Source organism: Hermetia illucens, chromosome 5 (genome assembly GCF_905115235.1).
Source record: "Hermetia illucens chromosome 5, iHerIll2.2.curated.20191125, whole genome shotgun sequence".
In the NCBI taxonomy this organism is placed as follows: Eukaryota; Metazoa; Arthropoda; class Insecta; order Diptera; family Stratiomyidae; genus Hermetia; species Hermetia illucens.
In genome coordinates this window covers 83,870,262-83,886,647 of record NC_051853.1, presented here as the reverse complement: position 1 = coordinate 83,886,647, position 16,386 = coordinate 83,870,262, and the positions used below count along the sequence as shown (strand labels likewise).

Here is a 16,386-nt window from a genome sequence, read left to right as displayed (position 1 = left end):
ATACCGATAGAGTACTTATCAGTCACCTTCACCCACGATCACTAACCTAACGAAATTGGACGAAATGAAGATGACTAGGTCCCCACTTGAACCGGAAGTACGGATAGCTCTTTTCGTTTCAGATACTTCAGATCATGCTCCACAAGTATCCAAAAGTGCTTTCTTGCGGTTATTTTGGGATAAACGAATTCACCTTCTCGTACGATCGTTGGATCGCTTTGGCGGTGGAAACAAGGTTTCGAACCCGCGACATGTAGTTTCACTAATGGTTCTGCGCTCTTGGCGAAATATAGGTCTCAAGTGAAAGTTCTACGAACAGCGATTTGTTCAATGGATTTATCCCAAAACGACCATCATGTTGGCGGGTTGGAAAGATGATTATCTGATCAGCGTCAACATCTACTGTGTAGCGGCAAGAATGGGAGGTACAGAAGAAAAAAGCGAAATTTTGGAGGCTTTGCTTGCTAAGTGGAGATGCGAGTACATTATTTCATGAAAGTTTGTGAACATTTTTGTCGCCGAATAAAAATAGTTGACTTTATATAATCCGAAAACAAATTTTGTCTTAGAAAGCACATATTAATGTTAAGACTCCGTTTGTCCTTCCACAGGAAATGATATTTAGCTTTTCTTAGAAAGTTTTAGTTCAGATTTAGTTCGATTGCATTTGGAATTTCATCCATTTGTTCATATGAAGAAATTGTTACATGAATGGGTGAAAAGTAAGGTGTCAGCTTATATTCGAACAACTTTTATTCGAAAAATATCGGATAAATTGAACCATTGAAAAAGTAATTCTAGCTTAAATTGCAGTAGACGAGCAGAGAAGTAGGTCTTTACGATCTTGGTCCTTAGTATGTAGACTCTGGTCGTCCGACAATTTACAATTTAGGGCCAGTATAGCCCCTAGTTAGGAAGCTGGAAATTCGCCTACTATTTTAGGTAAGTGGTTTTGACTGAGGTGTAGTGCTTATCCTATGCAGTTTAAAGGTGTAGTCAATCCACATAGCAGAAATATTTTTACTTTTTCTTTACTTTAGGTCAGTGAAATGCTTGAGGGAACATTAACTAGGTCACTATCTAAGCGATGTGTCAAATTCCTTTCACAATTTCTCCTTATTTTCTTTAGCGTTTATCCCGCTCACAGGTCGGGTCGGTCCGTCGTGATCGGTTGCGCCATTTTGTTCTATCAAAGATCTGATCTGGATGCAGTCTTTAAAATCCCCGTCCAGCCACTGTTATTTCGACTGGCCTTTTGGTCGTTTTCCATCGACTTCGATGTTTAGACTAATCTTGGCAAGTCAATTTTCGTTAGCGCGAATTACGTCATCATACCATCGAAGATGCCCTTCTCGGAATTTTCCCACGATCGGTTCAACCACATACCGATCCGCCCGCCATTGTATTGCATCAGCAGTTCTGTAGTTCTTGACGAACCCGGCTTAATTCACGATTATTTTAATGATTTCGCGAATACGGTTTTCAAGTATTCGTTCAAAAATCTGGATTGGACGGTAATTTTGACATTCTGCTGAACAATTTTTCTTTTTCCATATTGGAACTGTGGTACTTTCTTGTCAGTCAGATGGTGTTCTACCACAGTGTTGGGTCCCAGCTCTTCGCTTTCCAGAGCTCAGATGCGATGTCGTCAGGTCCTGTTGCATATGTCACTTTGTGGATCGTGTTCTTAACTTGGTGGAATTCATCATCATCATGATCAGCGGCGCAACAATCGGTATCCGGTCTAGGTCTGAATTAATAAGGAACTGCAGACATCCCTGTTTTGTGCCGAGGTCCGTCAATTCGATATCCCTAAATGCTATCTGGCGTCCTGGCTTACGCTATCGCTCCATCTCAGGCAGGGTCTGCCTCGTCTTCTTTTTCTACCATAGATATTGCCCTTATAGACTTTCCGGGTGGCATCATCCTCATCCATACGGATTAAGTGACCCACCCACTGTAAACTATTGAACAGGATTTCATCCACAACCTGACGGTCATGTAGGCTACGGAATCGTCCATCCTCATGTAGGGGGTCAAAAATTCTTCTGAGGATTCTTCTCTCGAACGCGGCCAATAGTTCTCAATTTTTCTTCCTAACAACCCAAGCCTCAGAGGAATACATGATGTCTGGCAAGATCATTGTCTTGTACAGTAAGAACTTTGACCCTATGGTGAGACGTTTCGAGCGGAACAGTTTTTGTAAACTGAAATAGGCTCTGTTGACTGCCAACAACCATGCACGGATTTCATCATTGTAGCAGTTATCGGTTGTGATTTTCGACCTTAGATAGGAGAAATTATCTACGGTCTCAAATTTGTATTCTTCTATCTTTATTCTTCCCGTTTGACCAGTTTTTATTGGTTTGATGTTGTTGGTTGGTTGGTTTTCGGTGCTAACGTTGCCACCATATATTTTGTCTTACACTCGTTGATGTGCAGCCCAAGATCTCACGTCGCCTGCTCGATCTGGATGAAGGCAGTTTGTACGTCTCGGGTGGTTCTCGACATCATGGGAAGAATATCGTCAGCATAGGCCAGTAGTTGGGTTGACTTAAAGAGGATCGTACCTCTTGCATTTACCTCAGCATCACGGATCACTTTTTCGAAGGCCAGGTTAAAGAAGACGCATGATAGGGCATCCCCTTGTCGTAGACCGTCGTTGATGTCGAATGATCTTGAGAGTGATCCTGCTGCTTATCAGTCAGTCTTATCAATTTTGTCGGGATATCGAATTGTCTCATGGTCGTGTACAGTTTTACCCTGGCTATGCTATCATAGGCGGCTTTAAAGTCGATGAAGAGATGGTGCAACTGATGTCCATATTTCAACAGTTTTTCCATCGCTTGCCGCAGAGGGAAAATCGGATCTGTTGCTGATTTGCCTGGAGTGAAGCCTCTTTGGTATGGGTCAATGATGTTCCGGGCGTATGGGGCTATCCGGCCTAGCAAGACAGTGGAGAATATCTTATAGATGGTGCTCAGCAACGTGATACCTTTATAATTGCTGCACTTTGTGATATCTCCCTTTCTATGTATGAGACATATAATGCCTCTTTGCCAGTTGTCAGGCATTGATTCGCTCTCCCACAAGTCAATACAAGTTGATGAACCACTTGGTGTAATTGGTCGCCTCCATATATAACCAATTCGACTGTAATTCCATCGGCTTATTTTTAAGCCGATGAATTACATGGACTGTTTCTTCTATACTTGGTGGTGGCAATATTTGTTCGTCCTCGTTAGTTGGCGGAACCCCCAACTCGCCGATGTTCTGGTTGTTCAGTAGCTCATCAAAGTATTCAACCCATCGCTCCAATATGCCCATTCTGTCGGAAATCAGATTTCTTTCTTTGTCTCGGCAGGATGAGCATCGAGGTGTATAAGGCTTCATCCTGTTGACTTATTGGTAAAACTTCCGCACCTGCTGCGGTTTCTCCCTGTACTTTTCGTACGTGAAATCGCTTTTCCGCTCGACAAAATTTTTGATAAGTCTGTGCGCCTGCCCACGTTCTTTGAGAATGCAACATTACTCGACATGCAGCATTCTTCCGTTCCGTTGCTAGCTTACATTCATCAACAAACCAACCGTTCCGACTCTTTTTGCTGCTGGGGCCAAGTATGTTTGTGGTCGTATCAATGATAACGTTCTTCTGGTGGTTGTGAAGATCATTTATTGATGCTTCATCTCCAGAACCTCTGTTGACTGCGGTTATTGCGGCATCCATTTCCTTCTTATAGGTGTCGCGGAGGGCTGTGTTGTGGATGGCTTCAGTATTCACTCTCACCTGATTGTCAGAGGGGATTCTGGGTGGTGTTGTTATTTGAGCTCGGACCACCTTGCCAATGAGATAGTGATCCGAGTTTATATCCTAACCTCTACCATTAGATCCTTTGCCATTCGACCTCAATTTTTTACACGAGAAGAAGAATACGTGTAATACGGTTCCATCTCCATATAGTTGGTGACAAATCCCGTCTTACTTTCCACAAGAGACATTGTAGAACACATTACTGATCTTGCGCAGGTAAGATTGGAAACCTCCATGCCCGCTTGGAAACTGAGTACTCGCCCTCACACTTATAAAAGGTCTTGTGTTCCTTAGCTAGGAGGAAGACGCGTTCATCATTACAGCCAGCTCTGAGACAGTACGGAAGCCAGATAGCTGCTTGTCTCTGCAGTCTAAGGTGCTTACGGTGCATCATAGTGCAGACTGGACTATCACGCCATCAAGTGGGCTTAAGATCGAATTTTCTGCTGCAGTCTTCTCTGCCGTGGCTTTGAATTGCTCGAAAAAGCTCATATTCTGGCTTAGGGTTAATTTTATTTGATGAAACGTTAAGAATATGATCGTTCCATCGATTCTCACCTTTTGTAGGGTCGGGATTCTCCTTTCAGTCAAGATGGCTAGTTTGGTTTTCCAGCGCAAGACTGAGACCATGCTTCCTCGTCACACCAATATGACATATCTGCTTGGAGGTTTTTGAACAGTGTCTCTGGCAAAAACTGCCGTAACATTATCTGTGTAACCGACTCTTCTGGTATATCGGGCGTTAGCAGACTGTCGTGGGAAGCGTTCCAGAGATCAGGCTATAGGTTGGAATGCTGTGCTTCCCGGATTTGGTTTCCATCCTGTTCTGATCCTCCGGCGTCTCAGAGGATAGAGCCTTCTCTCAGATAAACACCTAATATCATTAAGAGCTCGCTTGGTGGACGAAAAGATTTTTCTAGTGTATGGCAGATTTTATGGAATTGAAGGCATTTCTGACATAGACCATTACGGATGACGACGAACCCCATTTGGCAAGAGGGATCGCTGTACGTCCCAGCGTTAACTATTGGGGGCGGCACCATAAAATCATCAATATCATCACTTCTGCGTGATTTCTTTTGTAAAGCTTTCTGAAAACCTTGATGTGAAATACGAAGATATTGTTGAGCTCTCATTCTAACTTTGTCATCTCATCAATTTAGCAGCGTTTATTCTTGTTAATCTCAATCTTACATGTTTTTCATTATTCCTAGCTGGTACACTTTACTGCATATGGGTCATCATTCTACTTTGAATCATGATCAATTATCTTTGCTCTCACTCGTTTTTGATTTGAATCAAAAGCAATAAACGTTTCCATTATCTTCACATACATATGTTAATCAATTGATCTGATCTACAGAAATAGGAACGAGTTTGGATTGTTCTTTCGTCTGAGATAAAAATAAATAGATATTGAAGAGTGACCTGATTAATTCATGTACTATTGGAGAGGTGTTCCGAAGGCATTCACTTTTTAAAATTTGCATGACGATTGGAATGCTCGCGAATTGGATTTGCAAGATTTTCGAAGTGGGCACAGCACACCCGAGTGAACCGGTAATTGAATGAATCTCACCTTTTCAGTTTGATCGAATCCGACAGCCTTCATGTGGATAATTTCTCTTTCAATTCAACTTTGCGATATCCAGAATCACTATGCCATCATATCGCAGGTTCATATTTTATAGTTTGATTCGTTGATGAATTTCAAAAGGAAAAGTTTTCTCTAATTTGACATTTTTTTGGCATTTGTTATTGGCGTGTAATTGATTGGATATCACTGAATGGGTCAGTTAATTCACAAACGCTTAGAGTGGAACCACACATTTTCAAATTTATGTGTAAATTGAAGTTTACATTTATTATAACATTGGTTCAAAGAATGTAAGAAATGTCGAAAAGCACAGCCATAAAGTGTGAGAGACCGCGTTCTACTATCTGGTATTTGGGAGGTCCGAGTTCTTTCTGAACGAAGAGAGTTTGTTGGCAATAAACCTTAATCTTATTCATCTTTAGTCCAATTTTGACAAACTCCACATAAATGTATCAAGATTGCTACTGGAAGTAACTGGTAAACCTCTCAAACTTAAGATCACTGACGTCACTAAAGCCATTAAAGACCATTTCAACCTTAAGAAAGCGACTGGATTTCTGCGATGATGGATGGGGTATTTTCTCGAGTTGCTATACTACATTCAACGATTCTACTTAACGGAAATATTATTAATTGGTATATTTACTGAGCGTGGAAAGTGCCCTTCACAAGTATATTCTGATTGAATGAATGTTCTGTCCACTTTGTAGAATTGTTTGAAAATTCTCATTTGTGTAAATTTAATATGATATCTGAGCATCATCACTTTAAATTCTGAGAAAAACACTAAAGAAATAGGTACATCGCTATTTGATTCAAAATTTGTCTTTGTCCGTCCGCTAGCCGAAGATTTACTTTCTAACATTTACTCATATTATGCATATGATACATTGATTTTGGGATCGCATACGGATACTTTGGCGTCTTTTAATTTAAACACTTTTATGTTAATAGCAATATCACCGAAATATATTTTAACTTCCAATATGTTCAATCTGTTAACATTAAATTTCTTTTTTTTCTTCTTTCCGGTCGGCGGACGTGACTCGACTCCGTTGACCCAAAAAACTACCATTCCCAACATTTTTCGCTCCAGTTTCATGTCAGTCCGTCAGCTGTTTCCAAGGCCATTGAATGCAGTGGTGGAGGCGAATTCACGTTGGCGTTTATGGTCGCGCTTCTGATATGCCGCCACATCACTCCGCCCCCAGCTGAAACCGCGCGGGTTCAGCGAAGCAAACCGTCCGCGTGATTCCGCCAATGGGGGTCACCGGGCGAATCTGACTCATCGCAGGTTCTCTTTCGAAGCGGCCGCCGGGTCGTCGAAGACCTTTAGCCTCGACAAGGACACCCACTTGGGTCCGCCTCGGACGTCGAGTTTGAACGAGTACTCGCCTCGTTCCAGAACTTTAAAGGGGCCCTCGTATGATGGTTGTAGCGGCTTCCGAGGGGCGTTTCCTGATGAGGGCTTGGTTACACGTCTCGAGACCCCTGCGGGTATTGATCTCCAATGTTGCGTGTCTGGACGGTGGAGTCGGCCGTATCTTCGAAATCATTCGAAGCATTCCCGAGTTGTTTAACCCTGTTCTCATGTCCAGAACAGAATCGACGGGGAGGCATAAATTCTCCCCGTAAACCATCTCCACTGGGCTGGCCGCGAACTACTCTCGCTGGCCTCGGAAGGAGGACGAAAGGCAAGGATTGCGACCACGACGAATCCTCGCGGGTCAGTACAGCGGCCTTCAGCGTCTGGTGCCAACATTCCAGCACACTATTGGACTGTGGATGGTATGCAGTAGTTCTATGCCGTTTAAGCCAAGGAGTTTTCCTAACTCCGCGAGAGGGTAGATTCGAATTGCATTCCCTGGTCCATGATGATGACGGCTGGAACCACAAAGCGCGAAATCCATTCTCGACAAAGGGCCTCGGTACATGATTATGCCGTAATGTCAGACACGGGTATTGCTTCAGGCCATCGCGTAAACCTGTCGATGACTGTGAGGCAATATTTGAATCCGTCCAAATCCCGCAAAGGGCCGATGATGTCGAAATGGATGGTGTGAAAGCGCTTGATTGACCGAGGGAACACATCTACTTCCTTTCGAAGGACCGAGGGGACTGTGACCTCCGAAATTCGAGACAAAGTGTCTGCAACAACATTGTCTTTACCAGGCGCATGTTATATATCACAAGTGAACTGGCTGATATCACTCAAGTGCCTAAGTTGGCGAGGGGACACTTCTTCGGGCTTTTGTCTAAGCGCGAAAGTAAGGGACTTGTGGTCCGTGAACACGGTGACCGGCCTGCCCTCGAGGGGAAACGGAAGTATTTTATAGTGGGGCTTTGGAATGATGATGTTGAAATGAAGGTCTGTGAAAAGAAACGCCTCTACCACAAATTTCCCGACGATAAAACGCTGGCCAATTGGCGAATTTATAAGAATAACAACCGGAAAGCAAAGAAAATCACTTTCAGCCGAGCGGACCATTACAAAAATCTTTACGATAAACTGGACACTAGGGATGGCGAGAGAGATCTCTATCGACTTTCTAAAGGGCGTAACGAACGTACACAAGATATCGAACACTTCTGTTGCGTTAATACGGTGTTTTGCTTACCAACCGTCGAGCCGCAACGGATAGATGGCGCGAATACTTCGTGCAGATTTCAACTGAAGAATTTACTCATCCTCCACTTCCACAATCATTGCCGACATTTGGACCAGTTCCACCTGTCAGCGCAACTGGTGCTCAGAGTTGGCGGCAACCCTATCGGTCAAACCAAAACCAAGTGGCCGAGGAGAACCTCCATAGTGGTGGCACCGGGAGACGCTGTAATCACTTTGGTTTGCCAAAGGCCTAATTAGGACGATCAGACCCGAGTCTGCACGGGGACTCATCTGAAGTGGCAAATTGGTCACGAAATCTTACCAGGGGTATACTGGTACCATGGGAACCGGGAAAGCCCCTGGACTCACATACTTCGGGTGAACTCCTGTTTTATGTGAGGACAGCTCGGTTATTTGCGGTTGGCCCCCCTAGTGGGATTTTCATGGTGGTTGTGGTTATGCTCAAGCGAGAAGAGACCTTCGGGCCTCGACGTGGTGTTGCGTATCAACACGGGTGCCGTACTCCATAGTTCGGTAGAGATTTAGGTAATTCTTGCATCCACCAGTCTGAATCCTAAGCCATGCATTTGGTATAGACTGGTACCGTTGTTGCTTATCTCAGCGGGGCTCTAATTGTGGTCACAAAATCAATCCGTGTCTGAAGAGGACCGTAGGATTAAGTCTCACGACAGGTGCCTACGTAAAACACCATGGGCTTCACTGTCAGCGCAATTGAAGTCGAGGAAGCAATAAAATGAATGCAATCGGGGAAAGCCAGAGGACCTGACGACATCGCATCTGAGCTTTGCAAAGCGAAGAGCTGGGATCAAACACTGTGGCTTAGTGAATTCTTTAATCGGATTATTCTGGAAGGTAAATCACCATCTGGCTGGCGAGAAAGTGCTACAGTTCTAATATGGAAAAAGAAAGGTACTCCAGCAGAATGTTCACATTACCGTCCCATCCGGTTACTTTTCCATATCATGAAGATTTTTGAACGCATTCTTGACAACCGTATTCGCGAAATCGTTGAAATAACCGTGAATCAAGCCGGATTTATCAAAAACTGCAGAACTATTGACGCAATACACGTTGCGCGGTTACTCATGGAGAAACACATACATTGCATTTCTGGATTTAGAGAAAGGGTTTGACCGTGTGCCACACGAACTCATCTGGTATGCTCTACGACAACACTTAGTGCCAGAAGAACTCGTGCGCTGGGTCCGATTGCTCTACCAGGTAAAGGTGAAGTTCGAAGTATGGCGGATGTATCAAAACCACTTCGTGTCTCTGTTGGTGTTCATCAAGGAAGCGCTCGCTGACCAATCCTCTTTCTTCTTGTTGTGGACGCTGTCATATGGAACATCCAACGTCCAGCGCCCTATACTGTAATGTTTTCCTAGCACCTAATAGCAACAATTATCTCGAGCAACTTTTTCAGAAATGGAATGATCGCCTCATGCAACACGGTCTCAGATTGAATCTGAAGAAAACTGAATTTTTGACGACCGATCCCTATGAAACAACTGTTGTTCTTTGTGATCGACGTATCAACGAACGTCTCAAATCTGAAATTTGCCGCAATGTCGTCCGTCCTGTCGCTCTCCATGGTTCTGATTGTTGGCCGGCACATTTCGATCACATCCGAAATGAGGAGCCGATCCAGCTTGTGAACGGGCCAAAAGCTGAAGAAAAAGAAGAAGACTATGTTTTTGGGAAATTAATAAGGAAGTGTCAACTCACTGCAACTGGAAACAATGAGTATCAATATTATGTTACAGTAAACTAAATAGTTTGATATGCTAAATGTACTCACATTTCGATCTACGTACAAGTGGAACAGGTCAGCAATCAAATATACTTATTGTAGAAATGCACAAAACCTTTTATACCTGAAGCGTCGAGCTTCCGGTTTGTTTTGCTTGACTAGATTGTTACCCCCGTCGCCTCATACCAGCCATTTCGTTCTTGTTCTGTTTGACATCGTATCGTTTCTACCTTCTTCATCTATCTTTATTACTTCCCCTTTAAACTGCAGTCACATTTGTTCCAGCGTCGATTCGGAATCCTCCAGGATCTGTTTCTGATGTGGTTTGCCAGACCTATACGAAATCGATATTACGTCTTGAACATTTTTAAGGATGCTCCCCTCCTATATAGGGTGCACAGGTTTTTAGTTCCGAAAGCTTCGAGTGATCTATTCGCTTTATGTCACTTGACCTTCTCCAAATTGGGTTACTGGTTAGTTTTGGAAAGGAATTTGTGCGAATTTGGATGCGTTGTCGCCATTATGATGGTTATATATTATAAGGATCAGTCTTGATCCATAATTTGCAATCCCTAATTTAATTAAGTCGTCGACAGATTGCATAATATAAAGGGAAATCCTTTAGTTATTTCTATAAATCATGATCATCGATCACAGTCGGAGCCTATACTGATCTTAAATGCTGGTATATTAAGGGGCCTTTGTAATTTTATGCTTCGAAAAAAAAATCAATCTTCATTTTCTTGTAATTCTAGTTCTGGCTTCTGCCATGCATCATTATGGAGACGGTGCAAGGGTTGAGTTAGTGGCGCATCAGTCCCTCCACATTGTATCCCGGATTCGAATTCCAGTTGCGCAATGGATGCTTGTGAATTTCTCTGTGCTTGCCTCGCATCAGTAGGCTTATCACCTGCCAGTGTATTGATAATGAAAGAATAAAGAGAAAAAGCAAAATAGTTTTCTTTAGTTTTTGAACAATATGTAAGAAATTAGAATGTACAAATCTATTCGTGAATTCAGCACTTATTTACTTACTAACTTCATATATGTATCATTCAGTTGACCTAGCAGATGAAGGCCTTAATTGGTGGATTAAAGTAGAGTAGGACACTAACAGATACAATTAAATGCAAATGTTTAGCTATCACTGTAGTTTCATTGTGGTGAGAAATATCAAGTGCAATCTAACAACAGAAACGTTTTATTTACTAATGTATACTTTTTTGTTTACAGACGAACGACGGATATGAACAATAGTTCTCGTTTGTTTCTGCTTTTTATGGACCCGTATGCGTATTTTAATTGAGCTAACAAGTTTTCTGGAAACTGGTGAAATGCTGTTGAACATAAAACAGATGTCACGCTTCCATGAATTGTTGAAAAATGAAAGTGTGAAATTTAGTAGTTACGAGAGCTGCTAATTGAGTACTAACGAATAGTGCTAAAAAGTTTACGACTTCATTTGATTAGCGCCTAATATGCGTACATTTTATGAGGATCGGTCGGGCGGTCTCCCACCCTGTTCTCTTCCTCTCTTTCATAGTGGTTGCAAAAATACTGCCTGGGTCATTGTAGGAACTTACGATTCTCTCTGCGAAAACAGAAGCTTTTTTTTAGGTTACACCGTTCCGGTGGTATTGAAGATTGGACTAACTTTACCGTCCTATGTTGCTTCTTGGAAATGATAATGATGATTGCTTAATGTTTGGAGGTAATTGAAGGTTCATTCGAACAATGATGCAATGCGGTTTCGCCCAGGGTAATTCATCGAACGCCGCCTCACCTTTGTTCTGGGAGCAGAGTGATCGTAGTAGGTTACTAGGTTTTATTCCTTCCCTTTAAATACGACATGGGTGCGTATTGGTTTGAGCTTACTGAAGGAGAACTAGATTTTTGTTTTAAAATGCCGGAAGAGACCAAGAGAGAGAAACTTTCACTCAGTAAAGCAAAAATTGACTGACGGTTTCGTCCAGAGCAGAGGCAACTTATCAGACGCTGCCTCACCTCTGCTCTGGGACCAGCGTGAGGCAGCTTTTTTGAAAACTTGAGTTTAACTCAAAAAAGAAGAGTCCGTGAACTACAAAAGAGGGAGTAAGTTGCTCCCTAAGTAGTTCGGTCCGTCACTAAGTGGAAGCGGACTCAGGACTCCCAGCATCCTCAACAAAAAAATATTTTTCACTCAGTGTTTATCGTCCGTCGCCCCTCTATTTTGGGCTAGCGCCAAATTTTTAAAAGTCGTCTGTTTTTTCAATTCCTTAATTGGATACTAACCCTAGCTTCCTTCAACTTTTTTGTTCCAAATTTTGCGGTCCAATTTCTTATATCTTATATTATTTTCGAGCGCAATGCTGATCATTTCGCCTCCTGTATCGTTACGGTGTAGAATAAAGTGCTCTAATACATTTCAAGCTTAGTTCTAATTTGTCACCGAACCCTACCAAAATGTTGGATCGACTAACTGCACAATCCGCTGAAAAAACCCTTTCAAGGAGCCAAGTCTACGACTGGTACATACAATTGTCCGAGAGTTGCGCAAAATCCACCGCCGTTTTAGAACTACAAAGAAATTTGCTTCACAAGCTCATCGATGCTCAATCAAGTGTCGGCAAAGTGGGTTCTTCACCTGTTGACGGATAATCAGAAAACGGACCTCTCTATTGGAAAGCATTGCCAGTCTCGATTTCACGTCCAGGGGCTACTACTCAAAAAAGGAATTATCACCAGTGACTTGCCTATCATCATCATCACCATTAACTGCGCCGTTAATCGGTCTAGGCCTGCCTTAATAATGAACTCCAGACATCCCGGTTTTGCGCTAAGGTCCACCAATCCCTAAAAGCTGTTTGGCGTCCTGACCTACGTCATCGGTCCACCTCAGGCAGGATCTGTCTCGTTTTCTTTTTCTACTATAGATATTGCCCTTATAGACTTTCCGGGCTGTTTTATCCGTAACCTATTGAGTCAGATTTTATCCACAACCAGGCGGTCGTTATATCGCTCGTAAATTTCACCGTTATAGCGACTATGGAATCGTCCATCCTCATGTAGGAGGCCAAAAATTCTTCGGAGGATTCTTCTCTCAAACGCGGCCAAGAATTCGCAATTTTTCTTGCTAAGACAGGAGGAATACATACGCCAATGATGTTCTGGGCGTATGGGGCTATCTGGCCTGGCAAGATAGCGGAGAATATCTTATAGATGGTACTTAGCATGGTGATAACCTTTATAATTGCTGCATTGTGTGATATCTCCCTTCTTATATATGAGACAGATAATGCCTCTTTGCCAGTTGTCAGGCATTGATTCGCTGTCCCACACCTTGAGCACAAGTTGATGAACACTTGGTGTAATTAGTCGCTTCCATATTTAACCAATTCGGCTGTAATTTCATCGGCCCCTGGCATCTTATGATTTTTAAGCCGATATATTGCACGGACTGTTTCTTCTACACTTGGTGGTGGCAGTCCGTCGTCTTCAGTTGGCGTGACCTCCAACTCGCCGACGTTCTGGTTGTTCAGTAGCTCATCAAAGTACTCAATCCATCGCTCTAATATGCCCATTCTGTCGGAAATCAGATTTCCCTCTTTGTCTCGGCAGGATGAGCATCGAGGTGTATAAGGCGTCATCCTGCTGACTTGTTGGTACCACCTGGTGCGGTTGCTCCCTGTACTTTTCTAGTTCACAGACTTGTTGGTTCTCCCAGGCTTCCTTTTTCCGTCTGTAAAGTCGGTTCTCCGCTCGACGGAGTTCGTGATAAGTCTCTGCGCGTGCCTGCCTTCTTTGAGAATGCAACATTACTCGATATGCGGCATTCTTCCGTTCTGTTGCTAGCTTACATTCATCGTCAAACCAACCGTTCCAACTCTTTTTCCGGCTGGGGCCAAGTATGTTTGTGCCCGCTTTTATGATAACGTTCTTCAGGTGATTGTGAAGATCATTTGTTGATGCTTCATCTCCAGAATCTCTGTTAGCTGCGGTTATTGTGGTATCCATTTCCCTCTTATAGGTGTTGTGGGGGGCTGTGTGGATGGCGAGAAACTTTCACTCAGTGCTTACAGTTCATGGACCCCTCTATTTTGGGCTAGCGAATTTTTAAAAGTCCCCTGTTTTTTCAATTCCTTAATTGGGTATTGGCCTTAGTGTTCAACAATTGCTTCCAAATGTTTCAGTCCAGTGACCGTGTCTTCCAATTTCTTATATCCAGTTTGCCCCCTGTATCGTTATGGTGTTGAATAAAGTGTTCTAATACATTTCAAGGCTTAGGTCTAATTTGATTGTTACGTCATCGAAACCTCTCAAAATTCTGCATCGACAAACTGCAAAGTCCGCTGAAACAACGCTTTCAAGAAGCCAAGTCTTGCACTGGTACATACAATTATCCGATGGCCGAGAGTTAGTCCATGTGCACCGAACGATCCTCCACCGTTTCAGAACTAGAAAGAAATTTACTTCACAAGTCGGAAAGTCGATGCACGATCAATAATTTCTGATGATTTGCCTTACTGAAAAGTGTCGGCAAGATGGGTTCTTCACCTGTTGATGGATGATCAGAAAACAGACCTTTTCATTGGAAAGCACTGCCAGTTTCGATCTCGCGTCGAGGGACTACCACATGTTTGGGCCACTCAAGAAAGAATTAGGGAATCATCACCAGTGACTTGCCTGTCCGTGAAGATTATTAAGTATTATTAAGTCTTTAATCATAAAAGTTTCGTTTTCATTTGTCGACTACTTTTAAGGTTTGGTTTGAGACACAAAAATGTAGGTATACCACCAATCAATCTGCTAGTCTTTTCAGTCCTTTTAGTAGAAAGGAAATTAGACTGACTGGCCGTTCCCAACGTTCTTGTCATCTATTTAGAGATCTCTCCCTTTGCGGCCACAGCGAGCGCTATATCGCCGGCGTAGCCCACCGCCGTGGCTTCATCCGGAAGGGAAAGATTAGGTACATCGTTGTACATGATGTTCCACAGCAGTGGGCCCAGTATGAAGCCCTATGGGACACCCGAAGAGACAACGTACTCCTGGGGTCCGTCATCAGTGTCATACCAAAGCCTCCGTTCTTGTAAATAGCTGTTGACAATAGCTGCAAGATAAGCGTGAATACCACTCTTCGCCTGAGATTCCCGTATTACGTTCCAATTGGCCGAATTGAATGCATTTCTTACATCCAGGGTCATCACCACGCAATATTTGCTAGTACTGCCCTTTTCGTGAATTGCATCTTCGGCTAAGCCAGTAACCATTTGATCTGGTTGATCTGGCTTTACGGAACTCACACTCTCGATCTAAGAGGCCTCCCTGGCTCTCAACAACCGGGAGTAATCTATCTATTACTCGCTCTAACATTTTTCATACAGTGTCCAGATAAAAAATAGGTCTATAGGAGGTTGGCTCACGTGGAGGTTTGCCAGTATTAGGCAGTAGCACTAATTTCTGTCGCTTTCATGATGCAGGAAATATCCCCTCGGGCATGCACGCTTCGAACAACTCAGCAAACATGTCCGGTCTGGATTTCACGGCAAGTTTAAGGGCCCTATTCGGCACGCCATCTAGATGTAGAGCTTTGTTATCTCCTATCCTAGCGCAGATTTTCAGCAGCACATCACTGGTGACTGTCAGTATTGCCGTCACATTCAGAGGTCGGTGAGAGCTGTATATACTCTCCTCTTGCTAGGGAGTGAAGGGCATTTGATCTGCGAAGATGGTCGGCTTTTGAATCGAAATGAAATTGGACTACGACCCCTTGCGTCGAGAACAAGACTGTCAAGCATTTCCTCGAATTCGGACAGTGTCAGACTTGGTGTGGCGTAACAACTGTACATATATACCTCGTTTATTTTCGCCCACACAAAGCCGCTGTATGTCTGACTCCCAGTACATTGTATGGCTTGTTGACCGCATGCTCATATCGTCGCTCCATCAGTCGAATCTGTAACACGTACGCCACCGTAACAGTTTCTATAGGGTTCGCTAATGATGGCAATTTCCACCTCGGATTCGTAGGTAGTCTGCTCGAGTAAATCTTGAGCGACCCTGCAATGATTGAGGTTTATTTGAATAAACTTGATTTTTTCATTGAAGTCAGCGCCTTCCTAAATTCCGGGCATTTAGCACTTCCGGCAATAATCCGGAGCTGGAAATCCTGTCCTTCACTTCCTTCACACAATAAGCATTTGGGGTCCCTATTACACGCTTTGGAAATATGGCCTTTCTCCCGACACCTTCTGCATCGATCGGACCGATCAATGCCGCTGGTGCATGGCTTTGCGATGATCAAACACGAGGCACTTAAAGCACCTCTTTAGAGACGGCAAACAACCCATCCGATTCGAATCTTCCCGACCGCCAATAACTTCTGCGTTGCGTCCACTGGTTATCGCAATGTGGCCGTTTGAGTATTCCCATAGGCTTTCCACAAACTTACAATGGACTCGTCGCCAAGTTCCTCCAACTTAAATTATTCCATCAAGGCAGTGCAAATTTCTCCTTTGGATGTCACTTCATCGAGATCTTTGCACTGTATTAAGACCTCATGTTTTTGGGTTTGTACTGTGACATTCTCCCCAAGTGAGTTCCTAACCTGAGTTTGAAAGCCA

General features: G+C 43.4%; 1 protein-coding gene across 1 annotated transcript in view; it reads left to right on the top strand.

Moving 5' to 3' along the window:
• The window catches only part of LOC119658524 (centrosomal protein of 162 kDa), a 352,018-nt gene that overhangs the window by 35,432 nt on the left and 300,200 nt on the right, over nucleotides 1-16,386 (top strand). The window lies entirely within an intron of this gene.